We start from the raw sequence: 7,710 nt of genomic DNA, 5'->3' as shown, positions 1-7,710 counted from the left end.
GCAAAAGGTTTTCTTTAATCCCTTAGGGGTCTGTGAGCTTATTTACTTTTACAGCCCACAAAATTCAGGCTCAGCAAGGAACATGAAGTGCTTGACACATATATATTATGCATGAAGGATCATTTGTCTATATTCTCTTTGACTTCTTCAAATCTGTTCAATGAGCCTTTTTATTCCGCACTTATTAATATATATATATATATATATATATATATATATATATATATATATATACATATATGGCGTTTCATTAAGATCCATGGCTAGAGTCTCTCCTAGTTTGTGTTTACATTATTTAACCACTGCCAGTGATGTTCGCTACTAGTTATGTAAATGGAAACTAACTTGGAAGATTTATGGTATGATTAGCTTCCTTGCACTCGGTGACTCGGTTGCCTCTTGATTTTTATTTATGTCTTGAATAATGAACAGCCTTTGCATCTGCCTGCCCACGCGGCCGTCTGATCCATAGATATGGCTGGGAATGAAAGTGGTATAAGACAACTACATACACTGCACAATGGCAATAGCAAGTCTAGACACCACAAGGGTCAGCTTCCTGGAGGAACTGGAAGTCTGCTCTCAGTGTGAGAAGCTGTCCTGGGCCTGGTGCAGAAGCCTGCAGAGTGAGGTCCTGTGCAGATAGCTCGGTGGGAGACCAGTAAAGTCCTATACAACAGAAACAAAGGCCTATAAATGATTAACAGGCAGACAACGCCGCCGTGATTCAAAATTGTAAGAAACAGTAGACCAGCACTGAAGGATGCAATTATCAACAGCTGCCTTGAAACTCAACAGAAAATCCGGACAAATGGCACGTTTGCCTGAGACAAAGTGCAGATGCTGTGGACGAGACCAGAGCCAGGCTTGTGAAGTGACCAGAGACAAATTGAAGAATTTTCAAGGCAATGCCCGGCCCATTCACAGTTATTAATCAGTTCTTATATTATCACCCATGTGAAAAGCCAAAGAAGAAAAATCTAAAACCAAGTCAGAAACAGAATAAAACCATCCAAATGAGGAGCCCAGTGGGGTTCCCACCATGTAGATTTTATCAAGCAAGAGACATGGCCATACTTTTACTTCAGTAAAATACAGTCCACATCCAAGTTAAGGAAACTTACCAAATCCCACTTATCTACCTGTAATTTAGTTCTATTTTTACCTCAGTTCACAATCCCAATTATCCAGTGTTTTGGTCTTAGTCATATTCAGAACAGCCTGAAATAAAATTCTCTTTGAAGCTGCCTGTAGCCTTTTCAGATTCAGACTCCTCAGCCTCTTTTCCATCTACCGCCTCCCCATACCCACCCGCAGGCTCCCATGGGGCCTTTTCCCCTCCTCCTTGCCTTCCCTAAACTGTACTGGTCCCACCACATAATCTCTGCTTCCCAAAGACAATCAATTAGCATGACAGAATGCATGCTAAGGTCTGTCTGTCCCATCCCTAGTAAAAGGACAAAGGACTTTGGTTTTTCTATTTTATGTTTCCCTTCTGGGGATTTCTGCTTTGAAGAAACATCTCAAAGAGGTAGACTTGGCAGTGATAACTTTAGGTAAAGATGTTAAATCAGTCTCTGCCCTCTCCCCCATCTCTTCCCTCTCTCCTCTACTCCCCTCTCCCCTCTCTGTCTGTGTGTGTATATGTCTCTCTGTACATGTATATTTGTCTGTGTGTGTATGTATATATGTGTCTGTCTGTCTGTCTGTCAGTGTGTTTACCTGTGTATGTGCATGTGTGTGTGTGTGTGTGTCTGTCTGCCAGTCTGCTTTCGCATGTGCCTGTCTGTGTGTGTACCTGTCTGTTTATATCTCTGTGTGTGTCTGTGTGTGTGTATGTCTCTCTCTCTCTCTCTCTCCCTCTCCCTCTCCTTCTGTGTGTGTCTGTCTGTCTGTGTGTGCATATACATGTCTCTGTGTGTGTCTGTGTGACTGTGTTTCTGTGAGTGTGTATATCTCTGTGTATGTATGTCTCTATGTGTGTATATCTCTGTGTGTGTTTGTGTATCTCTCTGTGTGTGTATCTCTCTCTCTCTCTCTCTCTCTCTCTCTCCCCGTGTGTGTGTCTGTCTGTCTGTCATGTATATGTTTGTTTTTGTGTGTGTCTGTATATGTGTGACTGTGTGTCTGCAAGTGTGTTTATCTCTCTGTGTGTATGTCTGTGTGTGTGTGTTTGTGTGTGTGTATGTGTGTGTCCACTTTGTGAAGACTTGGGAGCAGCCATGTGGAGGGCTGCTATGAACTCAGCATTAGGTTGTACCCTAAGAAAAAAGATGTCCTTTCAAGAGCCTTGCAATTTGGTGTCTATAATAAAGGTTAAGATACTTGAACTCTCTTTTTAATTGGCCCATATTTTAACTTTGCATGCAGTGGTAAAAAGAGGAGTTTTTTTGGCACTGAACTCCTAATGTGTAGAACCTAAGTATCTGAAATTTTATTACAATAGTAGTCTGTTTTTGACAGTGTTGTACTACTGTGAAAATTAATTGATTGTTTCATCACTTGAGCTTTGGGAAAGTCATTAAGGTTTTTATGATTTATGGAAAATTGAGAATTGAAGTGTGCTAGAATCAATGTGTTATTTGATGTACGAAGAAAATGGCACTTCAGATGAAGGAAGGCATCAACAACTGCTCAGAGCTCTTCCTCTGTTCTTCTGCTTTGACGGACGTATTTACATAGAGCTTCTATATTTACTTGCATTCAGAAGTCCTTAGTCAGTTGTTTCATTGTGATGCTCGTGAGCACAAAATAATGAGATCTGAGAGATGAGCGGCTGCATATTAGAATCTATTCTTTGCTGAGAATTAAAAAAAAAAAAAAGCTATTGAGGACATAATCTAGAATACCAGAAACAATCCAGTAGGGCTGTATATACTTTGAAACAACCTTCAACAAGAAGGTTGAAACTGGCCTAACATGTCAGCTTCCCCCACCCCCACCAACCACCACACACACTTAAATGTTCTATATTTGGCTTATATATGTTATGAAGAAAATCACAGAGCCTTGTGCAAATAATAAGCAATGAGTTGGGGCTAGCTGATGCTATCAGGACTTCCCAGCTCCTGTAGACCTCAGAGGAGGTAACACTTAGTAGGAACAGAGAATAGCATCCTGTAACTTTGTTCTCAGTTTCTCCTTTCCATGTGTCCTTCAGATTGAGTCTTCTCATTGTAACCATCAGTGATCTGGAAGAACTCCATCTCATCTAGTTTTTATAAATAGCTAAAAGGTTGGGAGTTTAAAGTGGAGCCACGACTGCAGCTATTCATTTCTGTCACATCAATTCCGAAGGGAAAACTGTATGTTCCTTGTTGAAGGCTCCCAGATCTTTCAGAATTCCCTCAGCTGTACAATGACGCTTTCCTCCGTTAGGTGGACTCACCATCCTTTTACTGGGTGCTGACCGTCACACCACTCTGTGCTGTCCCAGGAGCGAAGGCACACCAGCCAGCCCTGAGAAGTTAGTCAAGACGAGCCTTGTCTCAAGAGCACAGAGCACATAGGCTACAGACGGGTTATCTCTATTATCATTGGCATCTACAAATGAGGTGGTTTTCTAGAAAAGCGTTGGCTGTAAAGGGTGTCTTTCTATAATCACTGGGGAGCAAGGAAGGTTCATTGAGTTAGCCCTCACAGCTGCAGTGACACACCAGATCACCTTATCATTTTTTTTTATCTAATTAAACTGACTGTGGTTTTCTCTGTCATGAAATTAATGTCAAAGGGACATACCACCAATAAAGAAGCTTTAAATTTTCCTCATATATTGTATCTTACTTAAAATTCAATTTTTCTTCTTTTGGTAGCTTTATTATCCAAACAGATAAAAAAATTCATGGCTCCATTATAAAGAAAGTGGTCCCCCACCCCCCGACTGAGTCGGCGTGCCAGTTTATCTTGTAGCTGCCAACGCGGTGTGGAGGTTACCTTTGGCTCTCTACCACCAACTTCTGAGTGACTAATTCCCGCCTTCCTCTCCCACAGTCAATTTATCCTATTATATGTTCCTGTGATAGACATCTCTGAACATGTTCTAACAACTTGTTCCAAGGAAGGCTTTCAGTTGAAATGGAAGACTAGCAATTTTTACTGCTTCACTGGTTGCTCATAAGAATATAATGTATTAATCTATATCTACCAAACCAAGAGTATTGCAGCTATGGATTTATTGAGACATCAAAGGGAAAGGATAAAAATGACATTTTCAAAAGACGTGCCGAAGCATACATATATTCTCAAAGGGATGGAGCTTAACTAAAGTACAGATGTGAATCAGGAAATGTACCCCTAGTTTTTTTTTTTTTTTTTTTTTGGTTTTTCGAGACAGGGTTTCTCTGTGTAGCCCGGGCTGTCCTGGAACTCACTTTGTAGACCAGGCTGGCCTCGAACTCAGAAATCCGCCTGCCTCTGCCTCCCGAGTGCTGGGATTAAAGGCGTGCGCCACCACGCCCGGCTAGTTTTATTTTTTTACTTATCTGCTTATTGATCCCCAAACATTTGAAATCAGTGCCTAACGGTCATCTTTCTGAGTGGCATTTTATTTTATTTTATTTTTGCTTCTGAGTTTAATCCTCCAGGAGACAAGACCAATGTGGTATTGCTCTGTGTTCTGTTTCAGAGATCACATTTCTTTATCCAAAGGAGGAATAGGTAGTCAGGGAGAAAGAAAGAGGGAGAAAGAGATAGACAGACAGACAGACACACACACACACACACACACAGGTATTTTGGGTCAAGGTCAGGAAGCCGGTACTAAAACAGGCCTAAGGGAGTCAATTCATTCACTTTTTAGCGTCAGCCAGGACATACCTAGGGGTTGATAAATTGTATCTTTTCCCAAGCAACAACCATCTTTCAGATGGAGACCAAAGAGATAGATGGTAGAAATGAGAATCGTTCTTAAGAAGACAGACTTATATGGGATAATGGGAGGGTCCTTGCCAGGTAACAGAAAGACACGAGCTATCAGAGAAGGGGACTCCAGAAACTCACAGCCATTCCACAAGTCTTCCAAGATGCCGATGTTTAACCAGATGTTTAAAATACCAGATTACATTTTATTTCTCTATTGCATGCATGTAAACACGTGTGCGCCAGGGCATGTGTGTGGAAGTTTTACTGTATGGGTTCTGGGGCTTGAACTCAAGTCACCAGGGTTTGTAGCAAGCACTTCTGGCCACAGAGCCATCTCTCCAACCTGCAACCTGTTTTTTGTGCAGATATTCAGTCTGTAGTGAAAAGGAGAAAACATTAGCCGCAATTTGTTTTGTTGCTGTCAGTGTGCAACTTTGGAGACTGATTTGATTCTGACAGAGGTAACTGTAGGCTGCCTAGCTCTGTAATTTCATAGAAACTAGTGGTATTATTTTTTTTTTTAGTACCCAGATCCCTCTGAAACCAGCAACTGATCTTTCTGGGTGTGCTTGGGCACAACCTGTGAGACAGATTCTTCTCCTGTGAAAGTGAAGACAGATGCCACCTCAGCCCCCGAGTTGACCCATTAAGTCTGAGGGATCCACAATAGCTGACAGCCACTTCACTACCACTTTGTACTAAATCCTGTCACGGGACTACTACCCCAACACACACACACACACACACTCAGTTAGAAACACCCTAGAGTCAGAGAAGAGGAACTTAGGTACTGATGGTTCACTGTAACTGTGGGGAAGCCACTGAAACACAGGACCAAATGGAACTGTATTTGAGACCGTGCTGGGTCTCCGAAAACCAAGCCACCTCCCTGAACCTGATTTGCTGTCTGGCAGACTGAGTGAGGCGGTCACCGTTCATAGCAATAATACATAATACACACTCACTAAGTCAGCTGCCATCAGTTTGTCACAGTTAAATATTATTCGATTAGAATCTTATGTGACATAAGAGATTTATTATATCATAATTATACAGACAGATGTCATTCAAAGTAGTCAAACTATGATTAAACACACACACACACACAAGTACACACTACCCTCCCTGGGTAGTTCGTGAACAAAAAGAAAATTTATAAGCCCTAGTCTTTTCCCCTAAGTACCATATCTTATGGTTAGGGAGGCAAGGCTGGCCTGCATTTGTAATCTTCAGAACATACAGGAAATGTTAGAAATAAAGCAATGAAGTGTTTACCAAAGAGCACAGTCTTGGAGCAGATTCTTATGAAATCACATGTGTTATATGTAGCATGGTCTTCATTCAGGCTTCCAAAGCATCCGAACCGTAGAGTGCGACAAATACAGTGACGACCATACGAAGTCAGGAAGAGCGAAGTAGGAGGCGTAGCACATTTCCTGATTTTATTTTCCTCAGTCACTGCGCTGCCTGGTAGGGAGCCCTTTTCATTTCTTGTTCTCTTTTCTTTTTCTTGCATCTTAATGTGTATACACACACACACACACACACACACACAAACTTCGAGCGCGCGCATGCGCAAGTCAAGGGCAGAGGTCAAATTTGTAGGCCATTCCTCAAGCTCTGTCCTCATTCTTTTATGAAAGTTTCCCATGGCCTAAGGTTTGCTGGTTAGGTAGACCAGCTGTCGTCACTTCTGCAGCACACGGGCTACACGTACACACCCCATGCTTGACTTTCTTCACGTGGGTTTTGAAGGACAGAACTCAGGTCCCCAGTCTTGTGACTCAAGCACTTCACTGACTGAGCTATCACCTCAGCCTTACTTCTTGCCAGTTTCCTTCTTCCCGGTGCGTCACCTGGAGAACTGCGCTAATAGTGCAGTGGTGCAGCCTACACAGAGTGAACACCCTGGCATGCTCTGTGCATTAGTAAGCACGCATTGCTCGTCAGGGTCCAGTGGGCTCAGCTAGATTGGAGAAAGTGATTATGCCAGTCTCGTGCCCCACCCCTGTGAGATGGGCAATGGGGACATTTTCTCCACCTTTCCTCCTTATGCACCCCTCAAACCATACATTGCAACACACACACACACACACACACACACACACACACACAGCCAAACGGGAGGACGCCTCCAGGCTATCCAGGAATTGTCTTGACTAGCCTAACCCTAAGGTGACAGAGGACAGACGGTAACAACAGAGATAGGGCTGCCATAGCCTTGCTTCTATAGAAACAATCCCTTTCTTTCTAAGTGAACGCTGGCTGGCGTTGGCAGCCTCTGGGACTACCACCTGGGAGCTGTTTGTTTCATGGTTCAAAAGTTTGTAGACTGAGATTTTGTTCTGATAATGATCTAAATGCCAGCTTTACTTTTGCAATGAATGGTAAGTCTAACTTGATCTGTGTGTGTGTGTGTGTGCGCGCGTGCACACGCATGCACACCAGTGTGCATGGAACTGTGCTGTAAGGTGACAAAAATGTCCATAGAACGGAGCCATGAAGAAGCAGTTTCTTTCTTTGGGATGGTTAACCTTATCTCTGGTTAAAGCAAACGTTGGGGAAACACACACACACACACACACACTCAACCACCATTAATACCCTACTTTGTCCTGTATATTTGTCTTTTCCTGCCACAAATTAGGAGAATTAACCATTTAAACAATTAGGAACTCTTTATCCAAATCAAATCAGATCAGTTAGTTTTTCAATGCCCTCTTTACTTGAACAACAACAAAAAAAAGTGACAACCTTTCCTGAGAGCAAACAGATTCCAAAGGGAGGGGGCTGCGTGGTTATAGAGTAACTTGGGACGTATGCTCTCAGCTGGGAAATGTTTGCAAGCTT

This window comes from Mus caroli, unplaced genomic scaffold, assembly GCF_978045245.1.
Source record: "Mus caroli unplaced genomic scaffold, Mus_caroli_1 scaffold_9, whole genome shotgun sequence".
NCBI classification, from domain to species: Eukaryota; Metazoa; Chordata; class Mammalia; order Rodentia; family Muridae; genus Mus; species Mus caroli.
Note: the sequence above shows the minus strand (reverse complement) of the source record.